Here is a 12,952-nt window from a genome sequence, read left to right as displayed (position 1 = left end):
TTTGGTCCCTAAAATATTTGAAAATATTAGTTAGGCATCACTATTAGTTTTATAGTTATCTTTCATAAAAACTGGAATTCAAGAAATATTAGTTAAATTACCTAATTCCAAAAATAAACGAATTGATTGAATAAAAGAGGAGAATACCTTTGTTATATAAGTTGAATACAATATCGATTTATGATTATGATACGATTCTACTTGTCTTCAATCAGATAATTAAAATTAATGATTCGTTTTAATTTATTGTTTTTTTAAAAGTTTAATAATCAAAATATTATGTTAACAAATTTAGAAGAATGAAGACTAAAAACATAGCATTGAAGATAAATATTGAAAGTAATTTCACAAAATTAATAAAAAATTTTAATTTAGATAAAATATCCTTCCTAAAAACTGGAATACAAAAATTTTTAGTTAAATTACTAAATTCCAAAAAATAAACGAATTAATTGAATAAAAAAGAAGATAGCTTTCCTATATAAATGGAATAAAATATTGATTTATGATTATGATATGATTCTACTTGTCTTGAATCAGATGATTAAAATTAACGACTCGATTTAATTTGTTGTTTTTTTTAAAAGTTTAATAATAAAATATTATGTTAAAAAATTTATAAGAACGGAGACTAAAAATAACGTTGAAAATAAATGTTGAAAGTAATTTCACAAAATTAATAAATTTCTTTGATGTAGAGAAAAAATAATTAATAAAGTTATTTGATGTAGAGCAAAAATTTTAATATAGTTTTCAATTAAAAAAACTTTAATTTTAGGACATAGATAAATGTTGGAGATCAAACTCTAGAATTTCGATGATTACAAAGTCAAAACAAAACCAAGTAAATAAATTAATCGGACTCATCAAATATTAAAGACTAAAGATTTCTACGAAAGTTGCCAGATCAAAGTATCGTGATTAAACCAAGATACAGATCAAGCTCCACAGATCTTATTACACCGGATCGATTGACACAAGATCAAATGGTCAACAACCAGATTGAAGCTTCATCAGGAATCTATCCGTTGCTGTAATTGAAGAAAACGAAGAAATCATTTAATGAGAATTTGAACGTTGATCGGCCTTCGCTTTAAGTCAAGATTTGTGAGCTATTTATGAGATATGCTGACAGCCCAATATCAGAAATTGTTGGCCGCTCACTGTCTACTTTTGGAAACTATAAATACTCAAGCATTTTGAAGATTCAAGACACGAGACCATGTAGTGACCCTGCATAGTATCACCTACTAACTGACAACTAATAGCATGCATTAAACTTAATACAGCAAAATAACTTAACAGAGTTAAACGTGCGGAAACATAACCATAAATTACATATCCGCTTAGTATAAAAGTGTCAAGCTTATTCATCAGTAGTGATACAACCATATCGAAATACTTAAATGTAAACATTATACAACTATATCGAATTCTGCTGTATAATTAACTCCTCAAGGCCTGCTCCCTAATCCTGCCTTGAACCACCAGCTCCGTCCATCCTGCGACCTGCCCCATGGAATAGGGTGTCCAAGATAACAACTAGGACGTGAGCGCTAACGCCCAGTACATAAACATGAGTACACATATAAATATGATGCATGCAACATGATGACTGGTAAAGGGACATCTGAAAAGTCATGCTCAGTACCGGCGCCACATGAGTGCTGCCACCGCACGGATCAACCTCTGGGTGCAACCAGTACACCAGAGTAGACAGACATAAATGCCCCCGCCGTCGCGGTATCTCAGTGACAGACTATCGAGTATAGAGCTGAGCGGCTCTATAGTCAGGTATAACAAGGTATAGGCTCAACATGTATATGCACATGACATATGAATATAGAAAGCGGTAAATCATATATCATGTCATATAATAATGCCAAATAAATGCAACATATAGACATGTATACTCGATGGCAATCTCAGTCAATGTGTACGTACCTCTAGGCTAGTTCAAGTCTAGTAGATCCTAGGTTCCAAGCCTATATTCAAAAGTTCACCGTATCACTACACAAGTTTTATAAGCCTTAACTAAGCTAATAAGTACTCCCAAAACTTAAATAGATTCTCGGACCATACCTTCGTCCGTAGATAGCCCTTTGAAATCGCTAGTCCCGGATGACTATAACCACTTCTTGGTTATTCCAGAACCTCTATTATAACCGATAGGGCCCTCAAGTGTATATCTCACACTATATAACTGAAGAAGAAAACTCGGAATTCGTAATTCAAAATGAACTACGGAGTCTCCTATTTATAGGAAAAATTCCCGGCCAGGATCGGAACTTCCGATTTTGGGATCGGAGATTCCGATCCAGCTCACTGCATGCATGCATGACACGTCGCGATCGGAACTTCCGATCAAACGATCGGAGCTTCCGATCTGCTCTACGTTCAACACTTGTCAAAACTCGTGGCTGAGTCATCGATCATTGCTGGCAGCTGGAGATCGGAACTTCCGTTCCTGGATCGGAGCTTCCGATCTCTGTGCTTCCGATGATCTTCCGAAGTGGCTGGGTTCGGAGCTTCCGATCCAGCCCAAACTCATAAGCCCAAATTGTCTTCTGAAGCCCAATTAAACTCCGGAATCGGTTAATTACTAACCCTTAAACATGTTTATCATATTATTATCTTAAAATGGTTCTGGGTTACTACATTCTCCCCACCTTTAGATATTTCGTCCGCGAAATAAAATCTAAAGACAAATTAAGATAACAATATGAAACATCAAATCATGTTTTATTACAACAACTGTAATTACATCTTTACATGGTAATCAAAAGTACAAAGCAAACAACTCAGGATATTCTGCTCGCATACGGCTCTCAGTTTCCCAAGTTGCTTCCTCAATGCCTCGGCGCTGCCACTGTACCATCACAAGTGGTATAGTCTTATTTCGAAGAACTTTCTCCTTCCTGTCTAGGATACGGAGTGGTCGTTTGATATACGATAGATCTGGCTCTAACTGAACATCAGTAGGCTGGATAATGTGTGATTCATCAGCTATGTACTGTCGAAGTAACGACACATGAAAAACATCATGTATACTGAAAAGATATGGCGGTAACGCCAAACGATATGCAACATCTCCGATCTTTTCCAGTATCTGGAAAGGCCCAATGAAACGAGGTGACAACTTGCCTTTCACACCGAATCTCATCACCTTCCTGAAAGGTGATACTCGCAGAAACACATTCACCAGGCTCGAACTGCAATGGCCTGCGGTGAATATTAGCATAACTGGCTTGTCTATCTTGAGCAGCTTTGATCCTCCTCTTGATCAAATCTACCTTGTTCATAATCTGCTGCACCAACTCAGGACCCTCGACTTGTCGTTTCCCGACTTCATCCCAGAATAACGGAGTACGACACCGTCGACCATACAAAGCCTTGAAAGGTGCCATATCAATACTACGATGATAACTGTTATTGTAGGCAAATTCGATCAAAGGTAATTGATCCTGCCAGGATAAGCCAAAATCCATGACTGAAGAACGTAGCATATCCTCCAGCGTACGAATTGTGCGCTCAGACTGTCCATCAGTCTCTGGATGATATGTAGTGCTCAAACTCAGAGTGGTACCCAATGCCTGTTGAAAACTACCCCAAAAACGTGAGGTAAACCGTGGGTCTCTATCACTAACTATGCTCACTAGAATCCCATGCAATCGCACTATCTCCTGGATGTATAGGTGTGCCATACGATCATAATAATACTCCCGGTTGTAGGGAATGAAATGTGCTGATTTCGTCAAACGGTCAACAACGACCCAGATAGCATCACACTGACGCGAAGTCATAGGCAAGTGGGTGACAAACTCCATAGTCACGTGCTCCCACTTCCATTGGGGAATCTCAAGATTCTGCAGTAATCCACCTGGTCGTCGGTGTTCAGCCTTGACCTGTTGACAAATCAAACATCAAGAAACAAATTGATACACACTCCGCTTCATCCCTTTCCACCAGAATCTAGTTCGCAAGTCCTTATACATTTTCATACTACCAGGATGAACTGATAATTGACTCCTGTGAGCTTGAGAAAGAATATCATTCCTGAGCTTCGCAACATCAGGTACAACCACTCGATTCGATAAGCACGATAATCCATCTGCCTGAAAATGGAATCCAGATGTATTAACCCCATTGTATAGACGTGCCAATCGTTGAGTTTTAACATCAGATATCTGAGCATCTCTGATCCGAGAATACAATGCTGGCTCAGATAGAATAGTATACAAACGAATCTCATTCTTCCCTTTCTTATGCTTGAGTGTAAAACTCAACGAACAACACTCTTGAACCATATGAGATATTTCACTATTCTGAAGTAAAGAAAGTCTTACCTGCCGACTCAAAGCATCAGCAGTAAGATTAGCAGAACCTGGATGATATTTGATTTCGCAATCATAATCCTTCAGAAGATCCATCCAGCGTCTCTGTCGCATATTCAACTCTGCCTGAGTGAATAAATACTTCAAACTCTTGTGATCCGTGAATATCTCAAATTTCTCGCCATAAAGATAATGCCTCCAAATCTTGAGTGCAAATACAATGGCGGATAACTCGAGATCATGCACTGGATAATTATTCTCATGCGTCTTCAACTGTCGAGAAGCATAGGCAATAACATGTCCATGCTGTGTCAGAACACATCCTAACCACTGACCAGAGGCATCAGTGTAGACAACATAACCTCCCGATCCAGAAGGTAGAGCTAACAAGGTGCAGTAGTAAGATGTCTACGCAGCTCGTGAAATAACTCCTCACAATCCGTGGACCATATGAAGGAAACATCTTTCCGAGTAAGCTGAGTCAAAGGCCTGGCTAACTGTGCAAAATTCTCGATGAACCGACGGTAATATCCAGCTAGACCTAAGAAACTACGAATCTCAGCAACCGTCGTCGGACGAGACCAGTTCAGCACTGTCTCTATCTTACTAGGATCAACGGATATTCCTTCGCTAGAAATCACATGACTGAGAAACACTACCCGATCAAGCCAGAATTCACACTTGCTTAATTTCGCATATAGCTTCTTATCCCGTAACGTCTGCAACACAATCCTCAGATGCTGTGCATGCTCATCCTTGTCATGAGAATAGACAAGAATATCATCAATGAAGACAATGACAAATCTATCCAAATATTCTCGAAATACCTGATTCATCAAATTCATAAAGACTGCTGGTGCATTTGTCAAACCGAATGGCATCACCAGAAATTCATAATGCCCGTATCTGGTCCTAAAAGGAGTTGTAGAAATATCTAAGTCTCGTACCCGCATCTGGTGGTATCCAGATCTCAGATCTATCTTCGAGTAAACAGAAGTACCCTGTAATTGATCGAACAGATCATCAATCCGCGGAAAAGGATACTTATTCTTGATGGTGACACGATTCAACTGCCTGTAATCAATACACAATCGCATCGATCTATCTTTCTTCTTGACAAATAACACAGGTGCTCCCCATGGAGAAACACTCGGATGAATATATCCCTTATCAAGCAGATCCTGTAACTGTTGTTTCAATTCCCTCATCTCTGATGGTGCTAGACGATAAGACGCTCGGGATATAGGCGTAGTTCCTGGTACTAAATCAATACCAAATTCAACCTCTCGCACCGGAGGAAAACCAGGAATCTCATCAGGGAATACATCAGGAAACTCACTAACTACCGGTAACTGATCAATACCCATACTACTCATGGACATATCAACTGCATAGATAAGGTAGCCCTCCCCACCTGACTCCAAGACATGACATGCCTTCAGAGCCGAAACAAGTGGCATCGGAGGTCGCGCACCCTCATCATAAAAATACCAGCTATCACCCTTAGCAGGATGAAACTGTACCAGACGCTGATAACAATCCACAGTAGCGTGATACAAAGTCAGTATATCTATTCCCAAAATACAATCAAAATCTGTCATCGCTAATATCATCAGATTAGCTGACAATACATTACCCTCAAACTCTAGAAGGTAACTCATCACTAGACGCTTAGTTACTATCTCCTGCTCCAGCGGAGTAGATACAACGAAATCCATATCTAATGATACATAAGGTAATCTATGTCTCTTAACAAAGCGACTAGAAATAAAGGAATGCAATGCTCCAGTATCAATTAAAACAAGTGCAGGAATACCACATAACAGAAAGGTACTTGCCAACATGCGATCGCTTCCCTCAGTAGCCTGTTCTTGAGACAAAGCAAATACCTGCTCTTGAGTCTGTGGACGGTAACCAAAAGAACTCTGTGGTGCTGGCTGCTGTCGTGGAAAAGTAGAAGCCTGAGATCCAACCTGTGATCCCGATCCACTAGCAGAACCCATGCGCTGAGGACAATCTCTCCGCAGATGTCCCTGCTGGCCGCAAATATAACAAGCACCAGTAGCCTTTCGACATGAAACTCCCCCTTCTTCTTCTTCTTCCCAAAATGGAACATACCTCGTGAACCACGAGAACTAGACAAAGTAGTAGGAGTAGAAGAAGACGTAGGTCCAGAATGCACAACATATTGAGCTCTAGGCTCAACAGATCCACTAGGCTGTCCTGGCATCATCGACTGTGCCCTCCTGTTGCTGGTCTCCACTAGACGGCAACGGTTCACCAAAGTCTCATAAGATGTCGGATCATCACAGACGACAACTTGTGAATAGATATATTGATTAAGACCTTGCAGAAAGATATCATACTTCGATGCATCACTGTCACTGATATGAGGACTGAAAGGTAGCAGATCAAGAAATCGTTGCTGATATTGATCAATAGTCATTGATCCTTGCCTCAGAGTAAGCAACTCCATCGATCGTGCTTGGCGAATAGCCGGAGGAAAATACAGTTTCTGAAACTGCAGACAAAAATCTCTCCAAGTCACATGTCCTCTCTCAGTACGTGCCTGAGCAGCTTTGGCATCCCACCAAAAACGTGCTCGATCCTCTAGAACGAATTCTAGAACTTCCAGTTTCTGCTCTTCAGTACAAGCGGAAGCTCGAAAAGCACTCTCGAGTTTAGACATCCAGCTTCTTTCCTGTTCAGGATTCTCGCCTTCCACCAAGGGTTTCGGTCCTACTTGCATGAACTTATTGATAGAGTAGCGACGTCTACCCTCATGAGGACGATAATGTTCATCATGATGGCGATGGTGACGATGATGACCGCCTCCCTGGCCAACACTACCGTGACTCTCATCAGCCATATCTTGAAAGGAATTGCACATTAAAAATCCCAAATGCGCAATAATTACTCAAGACTATACTAAATCCCAAGTACTAATCCCAAAAATCTAAGCATGCTCTGATACCAAAAATGTAGTGACCCTGCATGGTATCACCTACTAACTGGCAACTAATAGCATGCATTAAACTTAATACAGCAAAATAACTTAACAGAGTTAAACGTGCGGAAACATAACCATAAATTACATATCAGCTTAGTATAAAAGTGTCAAGCTTATTCATCAGTAGTGATACAACCATATCGAAATAATTAAAAGTAAACATTATACAACTATATCGAATCCTGCTGTATAATTAACTCCTCAAGGCCTGCTCCTTAATCCTGCCTTGAACCACCAGCTCCGTCCATCGTGCGACCTGCCCCATGGAATAGGGTGTCCAAGATAACAACTAGGACATGAGCGCTAACGTCCAGTACATAAACATGAGTACATGTATAAATATGATGCATGCAACATGATGACTGGTAAAGGGTCATCTGAAAAGTCATGCTCAGTACCGGCGCCACATGAGTGCTGCCACCGCACGGATCAACATCTGGGTGCAACCATACTCATCTAGTATACCAGAGTAGACAGACATAAATGCCCCCGCTGTCGCGGTACTCTCAGTGACAGACTATCGAGTATAGAGCTGAGCAGCTCTATAGTCAGGTATAACAAGGTATAGGCTCAACATGTATATGCACATGACATATGAATATAGAAGCGGTAAATCATATATCATGCCATATAATAATGCCAAATAAATGCAACATATAGACATGTATTCTCGCTGGCAATCTCAGTCAATCTGTACGTACCTCTAGGCTAGTTCAAGTCTAGTAGATCCTAGGTTCCAAGCCTATATTCAAAAGTTCACCGTATCACTACACAAGTTCTATAAGCCTTAACTAAGCTAATAAGTACTCCCAAAACTTAAATAGATTCTCGGACCATACCTTCGTCCGTAGATAGCCCTTTGAAATCGCTAGTCCCGGATGACTATAACTACTCCTTGGTTATTCCAGAACCTCTATTATAACCGATAGGGCTCTCAAGTGTATATCTCACACTATATAACTGAAGAAGGAAACTCGGAATTCGTAATTCAAAATGAACTACGGAGTCGCCTATTTATAGGAAAAATTCCCGGCCAGGATCGGAACTTCCGATTTCGGGATCGGAGATTCCTATCCAGCTCACTGCATGAATGCATGACACGTTGCGATCGGAACTTCCGATCTGCTCTACGTTCAACACTTGTCAAAACTCGTGGCTGAGTCATCGATCATTGCTGGCAGCTGGAGATCGGAACTTCCGTTCCTGGATCGGAGCTTCCGATCTCTGTGCTTCCAATGAGCCTCCGAAGTGGCTGGGATCGGAGCTTCCGATCTGGGTTCGGAGCTTTCGATCTGGGTTCGGAGCTTCCGATCCGGCCCATACTCATAAGCCCAAATTGTCTTCTGAAGCCCAATTAAACTCCGGAATCGGTTAATTACTAACCCTTAAACATGTTTATCATATTATTATCTTAAAATGGTTCTGGGTTACTACAGACCAAGAGTAAAAATTACAAAGCAATCAAATTCAAAGTCAAAAAAGCCTTCACTCAATATACCAACTCAGATATTTATTTCATCAGATCAAAGTCTCAATATTCTGAGTTAGAACACAACACAGATCGATCAAGCTCAAAGATATACTTCAAATCGATCTAGATCAAAGCTACAGCTTCCCAGTTCAAACCATCGAAGCATACTCTGTTGCTTCTTCTTGTAAACTCTAATTAGAAAAATTGTTCTACTTCGAGTTAGAGTATTGCTAGGAGTTCCTATCAAAGGATTGATTGGATTGGATTTATACAAAGGAATTGTATAAGTCAAATTCTTCTAGTGGAATCCTTCTGGAAACAGAAGAAGGGGTGACGTAGGAGAATTCATCTCCGAACATCCAGAAACAACTCTATCTCTTTACTGCAATTATTTCATTTCATTTGCATTAGTACTATTAGGCATTCAATCTGTGAGGAAGATTATTTCTGCCTGACTTGCTCGGATCTTTCGAACAGATCAAAAGTTTTAAGCAAACGAAACTTCTGTCTGATTCTTGCAAATCAGATCGAAGTACTCGCAAAATTTTATATTGTGTATTCACCCCCCCTCTACACATATTTCGATCCTAATAAGTGGTATCAGAGCGGTTCTTGCTTATCACCTGAATCGTCTCTTAAACTATGGAATCTTTAGCTATGACATCGTTTAGCAAAATCCCTATGTTTTCAAAAGAAGATTATGATGACTGGAAAATTCGTATGCAGGCACATCTATCAGCACTGGATGATGATATGTGGTTTGTTGTAACAGATGGACCAATGAAGATTATGAAAGTCAACACTGCTGTTGCTATTATTGAAGGTGCTCCTCAGATGATAGAAAAGCCTCGATCTGAATGGACTTCTGAAGATAAAAGAAAAGCTGATGAAACTTAAAATTTGTAATTATTTATATGTTAAAAGTTGTGTTTTAAAATTAAAGTTTCATTAAAATTATGAAGTTGTATTATTTTAGTGTTGTGTGTTTATATTTACTTGTTTTACTAAAAATGTTGTATTTTACGTTTTGCGCAGGTTTCGTAAAAATAAAATTACTCAAGCTACAAAGGTCATATTGGAGTAATCTCAAATCCTGTAGAATCAAAAAAGAGGCATCTTCAATTTTGTAGAAGACAAGAAATTCCAAAAACCTCATTAAGATGATCAAAATAATCAAACATCAAAAAGGAGACAGATTTACTTTTACTATGACCAGCTTGTAGTAAAAATATCATAACTATTTCACTTTTTACCCAAAAGAGGTGAATTATATGTCCAAACACATCTACACAAAATATTCTACGTGTTCTATGTTGAATGGAGAGGCTGAATCGGTGGTCTATGGCATCAAAAATGCCAATTAACATTGGGTCAAGGTATTGACATTTAAGGAGACAACCACCCACCAACTTTACTATTCAACATTTAATGAGTCTTGGACTCTTTCTCTCATTTAGCCTATAAATAGATGTGTTGTATAAGATTTGTAGTGTGCAAGAGTGTAGAGAAGTCCTCATTTGAAAAATAAATATTGTGTGTGTGAGAATAAAAGTTTGAGTGTGCATATTTCTCAAGTTCAAGTATGAAATTTATTTTATCCTTACTCTTGAGTTTCATGTTCATGACAAGCTAAATCTTTTTATGTCAAGGTGAAAAGGTTTCATTGTTGTTCAAGTAAGATTGTTTATATTTTGTATATTCTTCTCTTTTTCTTTTTCTATTTTGTTTTTCTAATTGATCCTTATTTTTGGTATAATTTTGGAAGATTTGTTGTTATCTATTTACATCAAATGCTTGGTACCTTGAATGTGGTTACCTTGATTTGTTGTCAAATATGATACAATAAATACTACAATAATTATATACTATAAATATAAGTATCTATTTATAATAAAGTCATATATATTATTTAGATGATAGCGTGACACTGTCGGTTGTTCTAAATAATATATTGTGATTTGAACTAACATTTACTTTCTCGCATCTAACTTTTACTTTATCGCAACTAACATTTACTTTTCCGCAACTAACATTTACTTTCTCGCATATAACATTTATTTTTCCACAACTAACATTTACTTTATCGCATCTAACATAAAGTCATATATTTTATTTAGACGATAGCGTGGCTCTGCCGGTTGTTCTAAATAAAATATTGTGATTTGATCTAACATTTACTTTTATGTCAATTTATATTTATGCATTTATATATATATTATGGGTACCATGTATTAAATATCGGCTGATATTAATATAGTGGGAACTATATTATATGATATACTTGTTTAAATATTTAATTATTCTTTTTATGTTTATATTTATTCATCTATATATATATTATGGGTACCATGTATTAAATATCGATTAATCTGATATTAATATAGTGGGAACTATATTATATGATATACTTGTTTAAATATTTCATTGTTCTTTTATGTTTATTCTTATTTTAGTTTTTATTTATTTATTTTTATTAAGCAATCTTAAATAAACCAACAATGAACCTTTGAAACCTTGACAATTTTATAATTTGTGTATTTGAAGTTTCATAATAATATTTCCATCTATAATATATCATGCTAAAATTAAACTTACAGCATCCTTTCCGTGGATCGATCTCGTACTCACGAGTATATTACTTGCAGACAACCTACACTTGGGTGAATTACAATTTAAGTTGTAGCAAGTTTTTGGCGCCGTTTCCGGGGAGGTATAAATTAAGTTTAATTTTGTTATTTATGTTATTATGTAAATAGTATGTTGTTTTTAATTGTATGATTGTTTGGAGTCGTAAACAAAGTGGTAGACTTGTTCGAGTAACTGAAAATATTTTAAACATGGAGGATAATTCTAATAATCAAGATGATAATAATAATAATAATAATAATAATAATAATAATAATAATAATAATAATAATAATAATAATAATAATAATAATAATCAAGAACATGAACAACCAAGAACACTTAGGCACCATATGAATCCAATAAGAACTAGTATACCATCTTGTTTAGTTTTTCCTCCTGATGCATCTAATTTCAATTTTAAGCCACAAGTCATTCAACTTTTACCAAATTTTCATGGCTTAGATTCTGAAAATCCATATTTGCATTTAAGAGAATTTGAGGAGGTTTGCAACACTTATAATGATCAAAATTGTAGCATGGATACTGTTCGATTAAAGCTTTTCTCTTTTTCCTTAAAAGATAAAGCTAAAACATGGTTGCAAAATTTGAGATCAAGTTCAATAAGATCATGGGAAGAAATGCAACAACAATTTCTAAAAAAAATTTTTCTTTCCCATAGAACAAACTCTTTTAAAAGACAAATTGCAACTTTTTCTCAAAAACAAGGGGAAACATTTTATCAATGTTGGGATAGATATAAAGAGTTACTTAATACATGCCCACATCATGGTTTTGAAATATGGAGAATAGTTTCTCACTTTTATGAAGGTTTAATACCTAAAGATAGGCAAATGATAGAATTCATGTGTAATGGAACTTTTGAAGATAAAAACCCAAATGAAGCTATGGAATATTTGGAGTCATTAGCAGAAAATGCTCAAAATTGGGATAATATAGGCTCAATTGAACCACCAAGTAAAACCAATAATTCAAAAAATGGGGGTGGTATTTATCATCTTAAAGATGATGTAGATGTTCAAGCTAAACTTGCATCTTTAGCAAGAAAAATCGAGTCATTAGAAATGAAAAAGAGTGATCAATTAAAAAGTGTTCAAGAAATTGTTTGTCATATATGTGACACACATGATCATCTTACAAAAAATTGTCCTACTTTGCCTTCATTTAAAGAATGTCTCCATGAACAAGCCAATTATGTTAACAATTTTAAAAAACCAACATTAGATCCTTTTTCACAAACATATAATCCTGGTTGGAGAAATCATCCCAATTTTAGTTGGAGGAACGATAATAATGCACAACCTTCACAACAACCTTTTCAAAATAACCAAAATCATCAAGGTTATGCTCATTATATCCCACCTCCAAGAAAACATTTTTAAGATGAAATTCATGCATACATTCAAAAGTAAGAGTCTATCAATATTCAAAACATTCAATCTATGAATGATTTGAAAGAAACTCTTGCAAAATTTGCATCTGCACTTAATA

General features: G+C 36.9%; 1 non-coding gene across 1 annotated transcript; it reads right to left on the bottom strand.

The window, feature by feature from the left end:
* Positions 1 to 12,125: 12,125 nt before the first annotated feature.
* LOC140894100 (small nucleolar RNA R71) lies at positions 12,126 to 12,236 on the bottom strand. Its single transcript, XR_012153651.1, has one exon. It is a non-coding gene; the product is annotated as a small nucleolar RNA R71 (small nucleolar RNA).
* Between the last annotated feature and the right edge of the window lie 716 nt (positions 12,237 to 12,952).

Source organism: Henckelia pumila, chromosome 3 (assembly GCF_033568475.1).
Source record: "Henckelia pumila isolate YLH828 chromosome 3, ASM3356847v2, whole genome shotgun sequence".
Classification (NCBI taxonomy): Eukaryota; Viridiplantae; Streptophyta; class Magnoliopsida; order Lamiales; family Gesneriaceae; genus Henckelia; species Henckelia pumila.
This window is presented reverse-complemented; position numbering and strand designations above follow the sequence as displayed.